The 20,876-nt window shown below is 37.8% G+C and overlaps 1 protein-coding gene and 1 long non-coding RNA gene across 16 annotated transcripts in view; one reads left to right on the plus strand and one right to left on the minus strand.

The window, feature by feature from the left end:
* vri (nuclear factor interleukin-3-regulated vrille) overlaps positions 1 to 20,876 on the plus strand; it is a 177,542-nt gene that overhangs the window by 35,872 nt on the left and 120,794 nt on the right. The window lies entirely within an intron of this gene.
* LOC141391985 (uncharacterized) lies at positions 17,397 to 18,068 on the minus strand. Its single transcript, XR_012409753.1, has 2 exons — positions 17,895 to 18,068; positions 17,397 to 17,810 (listed from the first exon to the last, which is right to left on the minus strand). It is a non-coding gene; the product is annotated as an uncharacterized lncRNA (long non-coding RNA).

Here is a 20,876-nt window from a genome sequence, read left to right on the forward strand (position 1 = left end):
TCACATATGGATTATATTTGCCTACTCCTTGTGGTACCTCCCACACAAAATTTCGAATAAGTTCACTTTAATACCTGCTATCGAATCACTTTGATTTTTGTTGAAGCGATTTGCATTTGCTACCTTCATTACGGCGGTAAAAGTTATTTCAGGGGCAAGTCCATATTTCTTGGGAAAACAGCCCGAAAGGTGTACAAACCCCTATGCCACGAAAACTCTCGAACTGTTCAACCGATTTGGTCCAACATTTGGTCTTTTTCATATTTTATCCAAACTTATTTTCATTGGGAAATACCGGACCACAACTTCCGGTACGTCTCCCCCAATAAAATGTCACTAAAATGCTAGGACGATATCACTTGAATTGGTCAACCAATTTGGTCCAAACTTTGGTTCTACTAATATTTTGTCAAAGTTTAGTTTAACTTCTAAAATTGTCCATATCGGTCCTCCCTAAGGGTACCTCCCCCCCAAAAGTTCAACATTTGTGTCTAAGTGCAGTTAATTCCTAATCCACATTTTTGTCGGCAAGTTCAAATGTTCAAAAAGGGCCACAAAATTCTGAAGAGACCCTAAATACATTCGATCTGCCCGTAGATGAAAGTTTCACTTCACATTGGCTGAGGGTATATCGACTGACACTTTTTTACTTGTTTTTTTTTTTTTTGCTCATGATAACCCTCAAACGGATCAAACTTAGATCAATTTAGAGGATGCGCCATATCGGTTCAGTCCTTCGTGTACTTTCCACACAACATTTCAATATTTCTCGCTAAAATGGTGCGTACGATAACTATCGGAAATATATATTTTTTCGAAACATAGATCAGGTTCGAATATAGGCAATCTCAGACCACTCCTTCGGGTACCTGTCACACAAAATTTCGCAACAACGCAGTTTAAGGACATTTGTCGGATAATTTTAAAATTCAACACTCTCGCGTCGCCTATTACAACTTTGGAGTCGTTTTCGGGGGCAAGTCCATACTTCCTGACAGCTCCCCATTCCCTCAAATCATCGGGGAGCTGAGAGGACTTCCCGGGACATCATCACAGTTGCATCTTTTCGCGACATACCTTTCTAAGTGGATGCGACGATACTAGGAAATGATCGTGATGAGCTTCGTCATACAAACCCTGAAGTCCCAAAAGTTAAGCAAGTTACTCTTGAAAACAGGCTAGTAGCCGAGCGACAGTGACTGATCCGAAGAGGTGGGCGAGACTGATAAGGTGAAGAGACTGATAAGGTAGATGCGACGATACTAGCAAATGGTCGTGATGAGCTTCGTCATACAAACCCTGAAGTCCCAAAAGCTAAGCAACTTACTCTTAAAAACAGGCTAGTAGCCGAGCGACAGTGACAGATCCGAAGAGGTGGGCGAGCCTGATAAGGAGAAGAGGAGTGTGATAAGCCGTATAAGAGACCCCTCAGCCGAGGAGGTACAATCACAATTCACGATGAAGATGTCTTTCGAAACGCGAAATCATCCAAAGCTTTGGGCCCGCACGGAATCCCAGTGGTAATGCTTAAGCGACTGGATAAACTCGGAGTTAAGTATTTGACAAGTGTCCCCATTCCATCATTATCCAACCATAAAGCGCCGCTACTGAAGACAGGCAAGAATACCAGTAGATGCCAATCGTACAAACTTTCCAATGATGAGAAGTTGTTTTCCAGTTGACCAACACCAGCACAAATTCCGGAAAATGCACTGAACCATTTTACGCCATACCAAACATATCAGGCGAGGACACAATAGGTCAGGCTACCGAAGAGTCATGGTGGCTCTGTTCGAGGACATCGATAAGACTTCCCTCCAACTGTTTTGGATGAAACGTTGGATAATCAATAATATGATGTTTCAGGACTTTAGAAATGAGAAATCTATAACCCGAAGAGTATAAATGGCAGTTCTCAAAGTCAGGGTGATATCTCCGGAAGTGTTTAAACTCTACCTTTCTGAAATTGCACACCATCCACATGATATAGAGATAGTAATGTATGCGGATGATGTTGATGTCGGGTCCCATCACCGATAACATATGTATGTGATAGGTTAAATATATTCATATTTCTTCCATCCGAAGATTATGAAAAATATTCGCCGCTAAATCCACTGTCACACTATTCTCCAATACCTGGGCGGTTGAAATGAGGGTCCCAAGGAATATGTAGGTCGACAGTATCCTGATTCGGACCACTAACTACCCAAAGATATAGGTACACGCAAAAAAAAATCGGCCTCTCTAACATATGTCCCAAACATATTTTGCAGCAAACATATATATGTTTGCAACAGTCCCAAACATAATATATGTTTCGGTCTGCAAACAAATATATGTTTGGGTGCAAACATATATATGTTTGGGTGCAAAGATATTTATGTTTGGGTGCAAACAATTTTATGTTTGGGTGGAAACAATTTTATGTTTGGGTGCAAACATTTTATATGTTTGGGTGCAAAAAATACAAACCCAAAAGGCACAAAAAAAAACAAACACATGCACCAGTGAGCGCTTACTAAGAGCAAGGGAGCGTAAAATTCAATGTAAAACACTTTAAAATGTGTGCTCACTTGCTCTCAGTAAGAACTCACTGGCTATCTCCATAGTATACACACAAATGTTGAGGTTGTTTATTGGAAGGCAAAAGAACAACAAACACATAGGTACATACAAAATTCCAAAGAAATACATAACACTATTTAATAAAAGAAAAACTGATTGAAATAATTTGTAAATAGTCACACTTTTAAAAAGAAAAAATATATAGAAACGTAGTTGAACGCTTCTCCTTTGTTGTGAAATAAAACAAATTGTCCTCATAGTTGAAATCATCAGCGGGGAATCGGCATCTAGAATCAAATGATTATGTAATGTAATAAATAAATATGGATATGCCATATTTCAAATATACATAAGTATGTATGTAATTACCAATATTAAATGTGATTTCTTCCTTGTCCAATAAAATAATTCCATTCAACTTTCCGATTCAATTATAAAATATATTGGGCATTTAATTTACTAAAAAGCACAATTTCTTTAAGAAAACACAAAACACTGATTTATTCACTCACTTTACCGTCTTGACTCTACAAAGGCATCTAAAACACTGAAGAAAGAAATAAAATATAATTCATATCATTTCTTCTTTTCTTCTTCTCCTCCTAAGTTGGTTAACAACAACAAAACAAGAAACACACGAGTTTGTCGCATACACGCCACCAAAGCCCCCTTCTTCGCTTCTACGTCTTCTATTATACAATACACACAACTCTTCATTATAAAACAGCAATCCACAGCCGCGAGAGCACTGTTATTACTCTCGTTGACAAACATTCTCTCTCCACACATGAAAAAATGTTCTAACATAAAAAATATGTTGGTACCCAAACATATCAAATTGAGATATGTTACAAAATGTTGCAAACATATATTTGTTTGGACCCAAACATATTATGTTTGGATCCAAACATTAATTTGTTTGCAACCGGTCCCAAACATATATTTGTTTGGATCCAAACATATTTCTAACATAAATTTTTCTGCGTGTAGTAATGTTCGACAAGATCAGAATTAAGAACATAGTCCTCCAGTCACTGACCGGCAGCACTTGGAGTGCCGATAAAGAAACCTTGTTGACCTCTTGTAAAGCAATAGGCCGGGCGGTCTTTGGTAATCTAGGCGGAGCCAGTGTGTTATGCAAATGTTACGGCGCTACGCAGTAGAAGAAAATTCCGAATGTCTCTATGAGGGATGCATTATGGTGCCTCTTCATGACACTAGTGGAAACCTTCGTGAAGAAACGAAAATTATTACGGATGTATAAGCATACAGTTCCTGCTTGGGTGTTAAGGCCGAGAGCATCCCTGTCTCAATCTGGTGGTCACTTTTGGTCACAAAATGTATGGTTTTGGTACTTTACGGTAAAAACTTATTATTGAGTTAATAACGTTTATACAAAATATAAAACCTTGTCCCTATAGGCTTTCCCCACCCAGGCACATCAGGAGAAAACTTCATGATCTATAGAGGGAAGCCCAATAGCACAAACGAGAATCTCCAGATCAGTTGCGCAGGTGTGAATGCTCAGAGACCACCTCCCATCCATCACAGCAGAAGAAGGCCAACTGCCAAGGCAAACACGAGTGCTTTAAGCTCAACCAAGATGTGGACGGTACAGCCACTTCAATTCGTATTAAACCCGTATTGATAGCACGATACCTAACACATGTCCTGCATGTGGATTGGGACCGCATAACATTCCACATTTGTTTAAAAGCTCAGAGCCAGGCGTCTGAAAATATTTAGAACTTCAACAACTAAAATGGCCCATTTGCACGATAGCTTTCGAATTGAGTCTGTTCGATGATAGCTTTCAAATTTTAATCGGAGGTAGTTCTTGTGACTCTGATTACAGTGATACACTGTTTTCCGTGGGTAAGTTCATGATTTTTGTCATAATGACCCAAAAGCTCTAAAAAGCCTACGATGGCCAACTAAGGCAGCTCGTAGGCACATAACTATCGAAAGGAACTACTCGTTTCATTGCTTTAGACTTAATTCAGTTTAAGGCAACTTCTCGGATCGTTCGGAAATTTTAAATTTGGGTAGTCATTGTAAACATGACTTGATTCCTGTTACTAAGCAAAAAAGTCTACTAAAGCATATGTCTAAGGTGAAAACCCAGCCTCCCGATTTTGACTTGAAGTTTTTATCCACATTTTTTGGATATTTTGGCATATAACATCCAAACCATTGAGATTTTCGATCCAACACTAAGACAAAAATTTTAGCCTTGACAGTGATTAAGAACTCTCTAGTACATCGCAAAAGCATTGGAACACTCCTTCATGCAGTTTTGGCCTTGGGACAGTGCACATTTTTTCGGAAAATGTCGATAAATGACATTGTGCTACAAAAGTTGACCAGAAAATATTTAAGCGTTCTGATGTAAAAATTCTATCGTGTGGGGGTTCATGGACAACGAAAATACCCTTGGTTCCTTTGGTTCACTTCGTTTTTTTTATAACCCCAGCAAAAAGTTTGATTCCATAGAGGCAGTTAAATCATATGTACAAGTGATTTGGAAGTGCATCAAAATATGCATTTTCACTCATTCTTTTTGAAAGAGCGTGTCCCCGGAAAGAGCACTCCATGAGCACTGCATTTTAAATAACCCTTTGGTACTGCATTTCTGCACTACATTTTAACTGACCCTTTGGGGTAGAATAGGATGCAGTCCAAAGCACGTGTTTTGATACAGGCATGTGTGCTTACTTTACTTACTTTATTTAGCTGGCCCATTACAGAACATTTGTTCCATAGACCGAACTAAGAAAAGATCTCCATTCCTCTCTGTTTTTCGCTTGGCTTTTTGGAATAACGCTCCTTTTCATTTCTTCATCCACTTGTATGTTCCATCGAAGCTTACGCCTGCCAATTCTGCGTGCACGGCCATGTGGCATTTATTCATACGCCTTTTTAGCGGGTTTATCATCGCTCATTCTTATATGGCCTAGCCAACGCAATCGTTGCATCTCGTTACGTTTAACTATATTCATGTCTTTGTATAGCTGATGTAGCTCGTGGTTCATACGACATCGATATTCACCGTCAACGCAAATCGGCCCGTAGATCTTTCGAAGAATTTTCCTCTCAAGCACGGAGCCATACATTAGCACGGGTAGTATCAGCGTTTTGTATAGTGTTATTTTTGTTTGACGAAATGTGGCTTTGTTTTTAAATTGCTTACTTAAACCATAGTAGCATCTGTTGGCCAATACAATTCTTCTTCTTATTTCACAACTGATGCTGTTTGTTGTGTTTATGGCAGAGCCGTTTACCGCCAGACCCACTTTCGCAGATTCTGCTTCGACCTTCCTAAAGGTATCAGTTACTTCCTTTACTGATCGTCCCATGATATCTATGTCATCAGCATAAGCAAGGAACATGTGGCTATTGGTGTAAATTGTGCCATTTCTTTTGATATTTGCATCTCGTATTACCTTTTCCAGCAAAATGTTGAATAGGTCACACGAATGGCTGTCTCCTTGTCTGAAACCTCGTTTGGTACAAAATTTTTCGGAAAGGTTCTTTCCAATTTTAACTGAGGACCTAGTATCAGTTAAAGTCATCTTACAAAACCGGATGAGCTTTGCGGGGATACTAAATTCAGACATTGCATGGAATACCTTTGATCGGAGAGGACTGTCGAATGCTGCTTTATAATGGACAAAAACTACCATGTTTTTTGCAGCTGCAAAGTCTATCAGCCTCATACCATTGTCAGACGTTTAACGGGGGAGACTGAATTTTCCGACTGTTGGGCCAAAGATATTTTCCTTTCCAATTTTGGCATTAAAATCACCTAGAATAATAAAATATATCTTTGGTCAGTTTGTCCTTGTCTTCTGTCGGAGCATGAGCGCCAATAAAGCTGATGTTGAAGAATTTTGCTTTTATTCGAATTGTAGCGAGTTTTTCATTCACTGGTGTGAAGCTGGAGACCAGATGTTCTAACTTCCGACCAACTACAAATCCGCAACCAAACTCATGCTTTATGTCATGGCAGCTATAATACCGTGCGTCACCTTTAGGTGTTGCTGTGACGCCTTTCCCATTCCATAGTAATTCCTGTATGGCAGTAATGTCGGCATTTTACTTTTCAAGGAAACTGCACCTTCTCTATAAAGACTGCGAAAAACGTTTGCGGGGTCGTCAACTTTTGAGGGATTTGTTTTTTTTTTCTTTTGTTTTTTCATAGTAGACTGCTTTTTCTAGGGGAGGGTTACTAACCCAGCGCCCAAACCCAAGCTTTCAACGTTCTAATGGCTGAACGCGCGGCACATTGCACTACTTCCAATTTATTTTGATGGGACGGTAAATGTAGTGAAAACAGTGGTTTCTAAGATTTTCAAGTTTAAATGGGTATAACTTTTTCTTTTCACAACGGATTTCTATTGATCATTTTTCTTTTTAAAGGGGGGGGATAATATCTCTCGAACAAGCTATTTTTAAATCGGTTAACAAAAGGCTAAGTTATAGTGGTTGAAGTGTGAAAAAGAAGGGTTATATTTCTTTTTGGTTTAGACTGTTTTGATTGGGTCTGTCAGTGGAATAATTGGGTCTACGCCTAAGAATGTAGAAATTGAGGGTATTTAGCTGCGGCAAAGCATACTAATTCTTCTCTACTTATTTTAAATTCCCATTCTTCGATATCGTTTAATTTGATTGTGGGTATCTTGGGATCCCATTATCGGGTTAAGTAAGACAAAAATAATTATAAGCAAAAATAGCCATAGCTCCGGTTTGTGGTAATGGTGCCACAATCACCACCATCAGTTTTATTGCTTTATTTGTAGTCGATTACAACGAAACCATTTTTAATATTGATGACCAATCAACCTACTTGGAAGAATGGTGGCCAGCCGGCCAAGTGGTGATGATGGTGATATCTCACAATGTGTGTTTGTAGAGTAGGCACAGCAAGCAACTGTCGGATCATCGACCATTATTATTCTGCTGCATAAAAAGTGAATTTTGTATTGGGTTAATTTTAGAATTCTTAGGAAAAGAACAAAGCAATAAGAAGAACTACGACAACAATCAGCTCTACGCAACTACCCAAGTGGCAGGAACAAGAATCTCTTCACAATATAAACTCGCCGTGCTGCCATGCCATGTGTTGCAAAAATATAAAAAACAGAAATTACTGTCCTTTGGTCTCTTAATTCCTCTACCTCTCTCTCTCTCTATAATTTAGTCTGTTCTTCTCGATCAAGCAAATTCTCTGAGATACTCAAAGAATGTGCTTATTTTTTCTTTGTTTTGCTCATGTTTTTCTTATTTTCGGTTCTTTGTCTGTTTATTCATACGTATGTATGTATGTACGTCTGTCGTTGTTTGTATACAATTCTGATTTCATAATACATTTTATTACCATATACGATACGGTAATACACAGAGTGAGGGGTCGGTCAAGGGGATGGCGAGCAGGGCAAGCGCAAGTGGGAAGTGTAAAAAAAAGAACAGGAGAATTTATTGGCTGTTAGTGTACAACCCAGAACTCGGGCCTATTGCAAAATATTTTGATGGGCAGTGGTGTAGAATACGGTGGGATGAGAATAAGGAATCGGCCAAAGAGAATATTGCTAACAAATTGAAAATAATTGGCCTCGGGTTAAAAGACATTTTACACAGAAGAAATTTTGAAAATTGTTGATGGATGATTATCTGAATGTGCGATTGTTTGAAATTAATGTATATTTTTAATGCTCTAATAGTTTCAACTGTTACTTCAAGTTCATGCTTATAATACAGAACTATCCTGAGCGAACAGTTGTCAATGGATATACTGTAGGAGCAATCATATTCTAAGAGTAAAATAATGTATTTTAAAAATAGGAAAATATATATTGTTGTTTCAACCATATATTTTGTGTTAGGCGCAATAATGATACAAAACCTATTGTTACACCAATAATATATATTTTCAGATTTTTAAAATATACCATTTTACTCCCAGAATATGATTTCTCCTACAATATCTCTTCTCTGTGTGCGTTTCTGGTGGAAAAAGAAGTTTTCCAATTATTTCTGATAATGTGCCCGATTTCTAACATTGTGAATAACGAAGTTTCCTTCAATGTACGCAATTAATTGAATAATATCGAATTAAAAAATGCTTAGGTGATGGGAAGTATCACTAAAAAATTGAAGCTACGCCTCTGATCCTTTGATTGTGAAATTCTTATCTGCATTTGTGGTTGTTGTTCTTTATTTGGCTGTGTGCGAATATTCTTTATGTCCATATATGCCAACAAAGACATGATCATGCACATACATTTGTTCATATGTATGTACGAGTATGTCTGCTGCGATTATATAATATATATAAAAGCGAAATTAACAGCAACAAGACCAAGAACAACAACAACAACAACATTGCAACAAATAATGTAATTGCGTTTTATATAATTTGTGTTTTTGTTCTGCTTCATTATAATAAAGGCATGAGCGGACGATGGATGTGTGGTTGGGTATATAGGTTCCTTATGTGCATTATATTGCCGTTGTTGTTGTTGTTATTTTGTGTGTTTACCGACTAATGGAAATTAGCAATCTCCCTCATACTTAGTCATAAATAGGGGTCTCATTATTCTGTGAAGTAAAATTTTAACAGCAAAACGTCTTGGTAAATTTACCATGGCAAAGTACCCACATGTTCTCAATTTGGACTGAAAGAATTTTTTAAGATATATATTTTTTTTTTTCGAAAAAAGATTACAATGATGTTTGCAAATTAAGATCACTAGAGCCATAGCAACTTATCTCGCATGCAGTCACTCTGTGGGGTTAAATTTAAGTGACACTTTGTTTTACGTTGCAATAGTTACTAAATAGGGAGAAGATCTCGAAGATCACGTTAGGGGTCTTCTATAGAATGGAAGACCTCGTTAGGGGTCTTCTATAGAAAAGAAGAACTCGTTAGGGGTCTTCTATAGAATAGAAGAACTCATTACTGGTCTTCTATAGAATAGAAGACCTAGTTGGGTGTATTCCATACAATACAAGACCTCGTTAGGGGTCTTCTATAGAATGGAAGACCTCGTTAGGGTATCTTCTATAGAATGGAAGACCTCGTTAGGGTATCTTCTATAGAATGGAAGACCTCGTTAGGGGCCTTCTATAGAATAGAAGACCTCGTTAAGGGTCTTCTATAGAATAGAAGACCTCGTTAGGGGTCTTCTATAGAATAGAAGAAGGCAGGGGGCTTCTATAGAATAGAAGAAGGCAGGGGGCTTCTATGGAATAGAAGACCTTGGCAGAGGGCTTCTATAGAACAGAAGGTAGGGGTCTTCTATATACAGTTGCGTTCAAAATAATAGGAGCGCCCATACAAAAAAAGAAAATTGTCAAAAAATATGGTTAAACTTACCCATTTTGGTTTATTTTGAATTTGTTTAACATTGTTGACATCGCAACAGTTAATTCATCAGCAGAAATATGGCAATCTGTTTTAAATTATTTACTGTTTACACCAACATTATAAATCGTGTTTAAAGTTTTTGTTCAAAAAAATAGGAGTGTGGAAGAAAAAGGACGATAAAGATAGTTTTAGTTGAGTTTAGGATCAAAATTGTCAATATTTTAGTTAACAGTAGTAAGTCCAATAGATTTTATGAGATTTGATTGCTGTTTGAAAACAAAAGTCCTTTGGGGGGTAGCCAAAAAACAGGCGATTATACTTGCAGAAATTTTTTCCAGAAATTGAGCACTTATTGGGCAACTCAATGGATTTTGTAGACAAAAGCTTTAACGATTAGATTTGTTTGATGCTATGGATGTTATCTCTAACAATATATAATGATTGGTATCCCATAAATGTGTGTATTTTGATCTATGAGCCAAGATTAAGACAGTTTACATTAGCCCTTAAGGCAAGGATCGTCCAAAAAAGCGTATCTATAAGGAATTTATTCCCCTAACCAAATAATATTTAAAAGTCCTTAGGATGCTAACCTTGTGTATGCAATCAGTTTCGATTCTATTCAAAAAATGTTTAAAACGTGAACGGTTGAAATGTACTTTGAACCATTTAGTGATAGGCAGGCTGTGATTGCACTATGGTGGGTATACGCCGTAATATACTTTTCAATATAAACTTACGTTTTTCACTCAAAAATACTTCATTTAGGTTAGTTTCATTAGAAAACTGTTTATTATACGATGCAAAACCTAATAAAAATAATCTTAGGCCAACTTCAAAAGTTTGTCTTTAAAGTTTCCTTCTCAACAAAGCGTTTTGAAAAATGTCTCATATGTGCCAATCATCCAATTATTCAGAAATGATCCATATAATGAATTCTGCGTGCAGTTAAGATGCTAGGGACCTCAAAACATCACTTGATCGAGAAATTAATGCCTTATAGATACGCTTTTTTTAACCGATCCTTACGTAAAGAGGTAATGGAAACCGGCTTTAACTTGGCTCAAGGATCAAAATACACTAATTTTTGGGATACCGATCATTATATATTGTTCGAGATAACAGCCAGAGCATCAAAAAACTCTAACCACTAAAGTTCTGCCTACAAAATCCATTGAGTTACCCAATAAGTGCTCAATTTATGGAAAAAATCGCTGCAAGGACAATCACCTGTTTTTTGGCTACCTCCAAAAGAACTTTTGTTTTCCAACAGCCATCAAATCTCATAAAATCTATTGGATTCACTACTGTCAACTAAAATATAGACAATTTTGATCTTAAACTCAACTAAAAATATTTTTATTGTCCTTTTTCTTCCGCACTCCTATTTTTTTGAACAACAAATTTGAAGGCGATTTATACTGTTGGTGTAAACAGTTAATAATTTAAAACAGATTACCACATTTCTGCTGATGAATTAACTGTTGGGATGTCAACAATGTTAAAGAAATTCAAAATAAACCAAAATGGGTAAGTTTAACCATGTTTATTCGACCATTCCCTTGGTGTGAATGAGCACTCCTATTATTTTGAACACAGCTGTAGTTGCAGACCTCGTTATGGTTCTCCTATAGAATAGAAGACCTTGGTAGGGACCTTCTATAAAATACAAGACCTCGTTAGGGGTCTTCTATAGAATAGAAGACCCCTAACGAGGTCTTGTATCTAATATATAAAAGGCAATGTGTGTATGTTAGTATGTTTGTTTGTTTGTATGTTTGTATGTTCCGAATAGACTCAAAAACGGATGAATAGATTTTCTTGAAAATTTCAGATAATGTACTGGGAACACCGGTGGTGAAAATAGGCTATATATTTTTTTGAATGGTCGTCGCGGACGTGAAATATCGCGGTCATTCCAAATTATTCAAAAATGTAATATTTCAAATAATATACCTAATTTTAGTAAGCGTGACTACAAAACCGCTATAACACTGGCTTCAATATGTGGGATAACGCGGTCAACGCCATATTCTGGAATACTGTAAAATCCCGATAACTTGAGATGTCACTATATAGAAATTCCGAAAAATCGATTGGGAAATCTTATGAAATTTTGTATGTGGAGTTTTTAGGTCTGAGAGTAGGTCGTAATCTATTTTTTTATCCCGCTAAGTGTAGTGGCGGCTGGTCCTCCCCACAACTTTTTTAAGAAAACCGCGAAATTCAAGATACGTTTTAATATATTGTTTACAAATTGTTTGCAATGCTATGGTACTTACAGTCTTGACCCTGAATGGTCGTCGCGGTCATCCCAACATTTTCAAAAATGTATTATTTCAATTAATTAGAACTGTCGTAAGCTGTTTTTATACGGCTAAGAGTAGTGACAGGTGGTGCTCCCCCACAATGTTTTTAAGAAAATCTGAAATCTTTGATATTTTTGAACGTATTGTTTACAGATTGTTTTCCCTGAATGATCGCGGTCATCACAAAGTTTTCAAAAATGTATTATTTCAATTAATATACATAATTTTAGTAAGCGTGACACAAAAATGATATAAACACTAGCTTGAACAAGTGGGATAGCGCGGTCGTGAGCTATTTTAATACGGCTAAGTGTAGTGACAGGAGGTTCTCCTTCAATTTTTTTTTTAAATCTGAAGTCCATGATATTTTTGAACGTATTGTTTACAGATTGTTTGCAATACTACTGTAATTACTGTCTTGACCCTGAATGGTCTTCGCGGAAGTGAAATATCGCTAAAAGTGAAATAACGCGGTTATCACAAAATTTGCAAACATTTATTATTTCAGATAATATACATAATTTTGTAAGCGTGACTAAAAAACGCTATAAACGCTGAACACTAAACAATAAGTGGGATAGCGCGATCAACTCCACATTTTGGAATACAGTAAAATCCCTATAACTTGAGATGTCACAAGATCGAAATTCCAGAAAGATCGATTGGAAATCATCATTGGAATCAGAATACCGCGATCGTGTTCGATTTTTGAAAATATTATAATTACGGATAAAATCTCAAAATATGGGAAGTGAAACTTTATGAGCATTGATTTCAATCCTTGGAATAGCTAGATAAAGATACATTTTTTAAATACAGCAAAATCTCGATAATAACGACTAAAATTTATAGAAGTAATTTTTTTATGAATTATATAAATGTTGCCATACATATCCCGAAGGAACATACATTTCGCTGACGGGTATTTTACCACTATTGCATATAGAGCGCGAAGAAAAAAGGCGTTACGTTCATTCTGGCTGAATGAGGTTAAATCCACCAAAAATAGCGAAAATCAAGCGCCACCATTCTATGGGAGCTATATCAAAACGAGGACGTGTATTGAAAATTCTCTGCAAGACTGTTTACGACCCCCAACAGTGGCTATATCTCTGAACTATTGAAAATCTGGAGGTACTGTTTTATGGGAGCTATATCAAAACGTGAACCTATAACTGTTACATACCGAGCGCAAATAAAAAGGCGTGTCTTTCGGTCGATCCGAATATTTATGCTCTCCTCTTTAAAATATATTAAAACCAGATTTCAGCCATTTCGGTGTGACAATGATGTTAAATCCTCAAAAATAGCGAAAATCAGCCGGTACGGTTCTGTGGGAGCTATATCAAAACGTGGACCTATACTAACAATTCTCGGCAGTAATAATTACGACCCCAACCGAGACCAACAATCCAATATATAGCAATGTTAATTAATGCAATGTTAATATATAAATCAATGTTTTGACATAAATTCCATGTAATGGTATCCCCCAAAATTTAAGATATAAAATCTCTTTTATTATACCCTTCACCGTAAATCGACAGTTTAAAGCACTTTGTGACCCACATATAATGGTCGGTATATGTGGGTCACAAAGTGCTTTCAACTGTCGATTTATGGTGAAGGGTATAATAAAAGAGATTTTATATCTTAAATTTGGGGGATACCATTACATGGAATTTATGTCAAAACATTGATTTATATTATGAAGTTTCTAGAGGGATGCCTAATTATGGGTGTATCAATACTGTATAGATAACTAAAGTTTACACGGAGAAGCCAAACAACGGGCCAGCAACGCGGACCGGGTCAGCTAGTTTTATATAAGGTCGTTAGGGTATCTTAGGATAGGGGTCTTCTATAGAATAGAAGAAGGCAGGGGGGCTTCTATAGAATAGAAGAAGGCAGGGGGCTTCTATAGAATAGAAGACCTCGTTAGGGGTCTTCTATAGAATAGAAGACCTCGTTAGGTGTCTTCTATAGAATAGAAGACCTCGTTAGGGGTCTTCTATAGAATAGAAGACCTCGTTAGGGGTCTTCTATAGAATAGAAGACCACGTTAGGGGTCTTCTATAGAATAGAAGACCACGTTAGGGGTCTTCTATAGAATAGAAGACCTCGTTAGGGGTCTTATATAGAATGGAAGACCTCGTTAGTGGTCTTCTATAGAATAGAAGACCTCGTTAGGGGTCTTGTATAGAATAGGAGACCTCGTTAGGGGTCTTCGTTAGGGGTCTTCTATAGAATAGAAGATCTCGTTAGGTGTCTTCTATAGAATAGAAGACCTCGTTAGGTGTCTTCTATAGAATAGAAGACCTCGTTAGGGGTCTTCTATAGAATATAAGACCTCGTTAGGTGTCTTCTATAGAATAGAAGACCTTGTTAGGGGTCTTCTATAGGATAGAAGACCTCGTTAGGTGTCTTCTATAGAATATAGGACCACGTTAGGGGTCTTCTATAGAACAGAAGACCTTGTTAGGGGTCTTCTATAGAATAGAAGACCTCGTTAGGGGTCTTCTATAGAATAGAAGACCTCGTTAGGGGTCTTCTATAGAATAGAAGACCTCGTTAGGGGTCTTCTATAGAATAGAAGACCTCGTTAGGGGTCTTCTATAGAATAGAAGACCTCGTTAGGGGTCTTCTATAGAATAGAAGACCTCGTTAGGTGTCTTCTATAGAATAGAAGACCTCGTTAGGGGTCTTCTATAGAATAGAAGACCTCGTTAGGATAGAAGACCTCGTTAGGGGTCTTCTATAGAATAGAAGACCTCGTTAGGGGTCTTCTATAGAATAGAAGACCTCGTTAGGGGTCTTCTATAGAATAGAAGACCTCGTTAGGGGTCTTCTATAGAATAGAAGACCTCGTTAGGGGTCTTCTATAGAATAGAAGACCTCGTTAGGGGTCTTCTATAGAATAGAAGACCTCGTTAGGGGTCTTCTATAGAATAGAAGACCTCGTTAGGGGTCTTCTATAGAATAGAAGACCTCGTTAGGGGTCTTCTATAGAATAGAAGACCTCGTTAGGGGTCTTCTATAGAATAGAAGACCTCGTTAGGGGTCTTCTATAGAATAGAAGACCTCGTTAGGGGTCTTCTATAGAATGGAAGACCTCGTTTGGTGGTCTTCTATAGAATAGAAGACCTCGTTAGGGGTCTTCTATAGAATAGAAGAGCTCGTTAGGGGTCTTCTATAGAATAGAAGACCTCGTTAGGGTTAGGGGTCTTCTATAGAATGGAAGACCTCGTTAGTGGTCTTCTATAGAATAGAAGACCTCGTTAGGGGTCTTCTATAGAATAGAAGACCTCGTTAGGGGTCTTCTATAGAATAGAAGACCTCGTTAGGGGTCTTCTATAGAATAGAAGACCTCGTTAGGGGTCTTCTATAGAATAGAAGACCTCGTTAGGGGTCTTCTATAGAATAGAAGACCTCGTTAGGGGTCTTCTATAGAATAGAAGACCTCGTTAGGGGTCTTCTATAGAATAGAAGACCTCGTTAGGGGTCTTCTATAGAATGGAAGACCTCGTTTGGTGGTCTTCTATAGAATAGAAGACCTCGTTAGGGGTCTTCTATAGAATAGAAGAGCTCGTTAGGGGTCTTCTATAGAATAGAAGACCTCGTTAGGGTTAGGGGTCTTCTATAGAATGGAAGACCTCGTTAGTGGTCTTCTATAGAATAGAAGACCTCGTTAGGGGTCTTCTATAGAATAGGGGACCTCGTTAGGGGTCTTCTATAGAATAGAAGACCGCGTTAGGGGTCTTCTATAGAATAGAAGACCTCGTTAGGTGTCTTCTATAGAATAGAAGACCTCGTTAGGGGTCTTCTATAGAATGGTTAGGGGTCTTCTATAGAATAGAAGACCTCGTTAGGGGTCTTCTATAGAATAGAAGACCTCGTTAGGGGTCTTCTATAGAATAGAAGACCTCGTTAGGGGTCTTCTATAGAATGGAAGACCTCGTTTGGTGGTCTTCTATAGAATAGAAGACCTCGTTAGGGGTCTTCTATAGAATAGAAGAGCTCGTTAGGGGTCTTCTATAGAATAGAAGACCTCGTTAGGGTTAGGGGTCTTCTATAGAATGGAAGACCTCGTTAGTGGTCTTCTATAGAATAGAAGACCTCGTTAGGGGTCTTCTATAGAATAGAAGACCTCGTTAGGGGTCTTCTATAGAATAGAAGACCTCGTTAGGGGTCTTCTATAGAATAGAAGACCTCGTTAGGGGTCTTCTATAGAATAGAAGACCTCGTTAGGGGTCTTCTATAGAATAGAAGACCTCGTTAGGGGTCTTCTATAGAATAGAAGACCTCGTTAGGGGTCTTCTATAGAATAGAAGACCTCGTTAGGGGTCTTCTATAGAATGGAAGACCTCGTTTGGTGGTCTTCTATAGAATAGAAGACCTCGTTAGGGGTCTTCTATAGAATAGAAGAGCTCGTTAGGGGTCTTCTATAGAATAGAAGACCTCGTTAGGGTTAGGGGTCTTCTATAGAATGGAAGACCTCGTTAGTGGTCTTCTATAGAATAGAAGACCTCGTTAGGGGTCTTCTATAGAATAGGGGACCTCGTTAGGGGTCTTCTATAGAATAGAAGACCGCGTTAGGGGTCTTCTATAGAATAGAAGACCTCGTTAGGTGTCTTCTATAGAATAGAAGACCTCGTTAGGGGTCTTCTATAGAATGGTTAGGGGTCTTCTATAGAATAGAAGACCTCGTTAGGGGTCTTCTATAGAATAGAAGACCTCGTTAGGTGTCTTCTATAGAATAGAAGACCTCGTTAGGGGTCTTCTATAGAATAGAAGACCTCGTTAGGGATCTTCTATAGAATAGATGACCTCTTTAGGGGTCTTCTATAGAATAGAAGACCTCTGTTTACGTCTAATCGTAAACCATGGATTTGTGTTTCCATTTCGCATACCTAAAATTATTTGTTACTTCCCCAACTCATCACTGTTAATATGCCAATCAGTGCAGTTATCGAGATAGATATTCTATGTTTTTGATAATTTTCCTTTTTTTATCGACTATCTCTAACTCGGCCATATTGCAAGTTTAATATCCGTTTTTTAAGCTTCTTGTGGCTTCTACTTGGCACTTCACAACCATCGAGTTGAGTTCTACTGGTAACAATCTTATACAAAATGAAATAAAAACCTAAAAGTATTGTATTATTTCCAACACCTCGTTTTTATTTGTTGAGTTAATCCTATTCAGTAAATTCGTTTCTGAGCTATAAAATCAAAACAATAATACTTGTCTTTGATTAACTTTGGCTCGCGAGAACATCTTGTCCACCAATACATTTGAGACAACCAAAAGTGCGGCTCCATCTCTTCCCCGCTGGACACCGTAAACCTCCCGTTCACATAAACATTTTGGTCCACGTCGAACCGGATCGGCAAGGCGCTCTCACGATATTTCGGCTGCAGACATTGTACATTACCAGTAGGTATGTTACTCTTTTCGTTTTTGTTCTAGTTTCAGTAGAACACATGACGCCAGCTGGGCAATGCGATAAATTCCCGAACAAAGTACAAAAATACGCAAATCACTTGGAAAAGACAAAAGCTATTGCCTAATAGAAGGAAGAAGAACAAATTATTAAACAACATCCAACACGTTCTGTTACCCAAGCATTTGGTGTTCTAAAATTGCATACCACCAACAAAAACCGTAAGTGTTTAGTGAAATCGTATTTTGTGGTAAAGATGCGGAATAAATATTTCTTATGAAGCCTGCCAAATGAATTAAGCTATTTTCTACGTTGATCAGTAAATATTTCATAAAAATCTCAGAACACAAATTCCTGAACGAAATATTCTTTTTTTGTTCATTTATGCATCCCGACCCAACTGAGTGTTCAAAATAACTTAATTTTAACAAATAAAACGTGTTCTGCTGGGGCTCTGCTAATAACAGAGCAGTTACATTAACTACCCACTATCTGTAATGTTTAGTCAACAGTGTCAGATATTTTCCTCAGACAAGTGTTTGGTTTTATGTAAATGACACATTGGTAAATTCACTCAACACCTTGTTGAGAGAGTCTGTAAGACTCTCATTACACTGTGGTAAATATCACTCGACCTCTCAAATATTACCATTTGTTGTGCGCATGTCTACTGAGTAACCACATTCCTCCGATTTCTTAAACGAGTCTTTCTTGAATTTCACTCATGTTAGTGATCTCCTACAATCCATTGGTTTCAGTGAGCATGTCCACTCAGCAAACATACTCTCTTGGTTTATCATAATTGTTTGTATTTATTTCACCGTTGCTCTCCACATACTTTGGTCACTCTCAAAGGGTTAGATTGTTGTTTACTAAATACCAACAGAGAGACAGACTCTGTTGTCTCTATTGATTTCTTCTTCATCCAATTTCTTGGTTTTGGATTTATTCCACACTCACTGGAAGAGGTCTCTCAGAGAAGACTAATTATTCTAAATATTCCAAATTATTTCCATTATCACTGAGTTCAACGAACTCCAGAACGATCATATGTTTTTTTACTTTCACTCGGTCTGCTGTTTTGGGGAATTCCTATTTCTATCGTATCTCCACGCTACAAAGGAAACTGAATGTATCTAGATACGTGTACACAGTGGGTCGAATTGATGTTTCCTCAAAGTGAAAAGTTTCTCTAGATTTTCTAATTTCCTTATCATGTTATTTGCACTTGTTCTGGTATCCAAGCATATATGAATATTTATATTACCGGGCGTGAATACCAACCGAGAGAGACCTGAGATACGAATGCGTGTATTTCACAACCTAGTATAGACATACATTATCTGAATCAATTTATAAATTTTTAAGCGATATTAATCTGAAAATTCTTGGTTGATTTCATACGATTGGACACGCTAATAAATCACATATTGCAAGACTTCATACTGCAGTCCAATTATGTATCATTACTCACATGGATATAACTATATGGCGATTCCCACAGTAGCCAAAGTCACTACTTTTGAACTTATCCTACTTCTATAAAATCCATATAGCTCGAATAGAGGTCCTCTTTATGGTGAACTCGTCTTAACTACGTATCTCTGTTGCAAACCAAGCTATGTTTATACACCTAGCTATACAAAGTACAGAACATTTTCACTATATAGTGCATTAAAATTGTATTTGTGTGTTACAAGGTATCGTTCCACACTTCGATACTATCAGTTCTGCCTACAGTTTAGCTACAAGGTCTCGTCCTTACACATCTAGAGTTCTTGTCTTCGCATTTTCCCACTTTCCGCTGCTCAGATATTACAATCATAGCAACCAATCTTGATCAGGGTAGCGCCAAACGTTGAAATTTGGTGCGAAGTTTTCTAGTGCCGTTTTAGCAAGTACTCCTTACGTAATTTGGGATTGTTATTTCCCTCCAGAACTCCACAGTACCTCCTGTCTACCCCACCTCTAGTTCAATCATGTCCCTCGATAAGTTTATTCGCCTTGCAGATAATTTAGTTGAATTTGAAGCGGGCCTCAACGCTAATGAACACCCCTTGACAACACGTTGTCTGATTTCAACACATATCGAGGAGGTTAAGTCCACTTGGTCACGACTAAAACAATCGTATGACCAATGCTTAGCCGACATAGAAAACGAGGAAGATGAAGAAGAGGGTGAAGAAGAGTCCGACGCAAAAGCCAGTCCGACGGAGACTGTAAAGGAGAAATACAAAAAATCGTACGGCACCTACTGTCGTTGTATTTCGAAGCTCACTGAAGCCCTCGAACTTCTTTCATCAGTACCCTCATCCAGTGGTAGTCCTTCTCCTTCCAACCACAGTTTCAACTTACCACCGATAGAACTGCATACGTTTCATGGCGATTACAAATCATGGCCCACCTTTAGTGACATGTTCACAGCCATTTGCATTCGAAACACCAAACTTAGTGCTGTGGAGAAGCTCTTCTATTTAACGCAAAAAACGAAAGGTGAGGCTCATGACATTGTTCTAAAGAGTCCGCTGACAAATGCTGGGTTTGCTTCAGCTTGGTCTAACCTAACCTCTCGATTCGAGAATAAGCGTGTACTCATCAATGGGCAGTTGAGGAACCTTTTGTCCCTCTCTGCCATCCCTAACGAAACATCAAATTCCATAAAGAAGCTTCAGAGGGAAATAAACTCTTGTATATCCACTCTCAGGCTCTATGATATAGATGTAGAGAGTTGGAATCCAATATTTGTGTTTATTTGCTCCAATTGTCTTCCCGATTCCACTTTAACTTTATGGGAACAAACACTTTCCGACAAAACGGCCATTCCTAAATGGTCCGATCTAGATGTATTCCTCACGAACAGGTATCGAACTCTAGAATCTGTTTCGGATATGAAGAATTCCGCTGAGTCCAAGGCCAACTCAAACAAATCGAAAGTATTGAATTCCAAAAATCCTAATTCTAAAGTTCAGACATATCAAACTAGTGTCGGCAAACCAAAATGTAGACTCTGTCCAAATGATTGTCATATCATAAGGAAATGTCCTCGATTCCTTCAATTCAATCATGCGCAAAGACTGATGGAAATAAAAAACAGTAATCTTTGTTTAAACTGTTTTTCAAGCTCGCATGCTGTAAAGAATTGCAAAAGCAAACACACATGCTTCAAATGTCAGAAGCGCCATAATACTC

The sequence above is a fragment of the Musca autumnalis genome, unplaced genomic scaffold (genome assembly GCF_047663935.1).
Source record: "Musca autumnalis isolate F117 unplaced genomic scaffold, ASM4766393v1 scaffold_2, whole genome shotgun sequence".
In the NCBI taxonomy this organism is placed as follows: Eukaryota; Metazoa; Arthropoda; class Insecta; order Diptera; family Muscidae; genus Musca; species Musca autumnalis.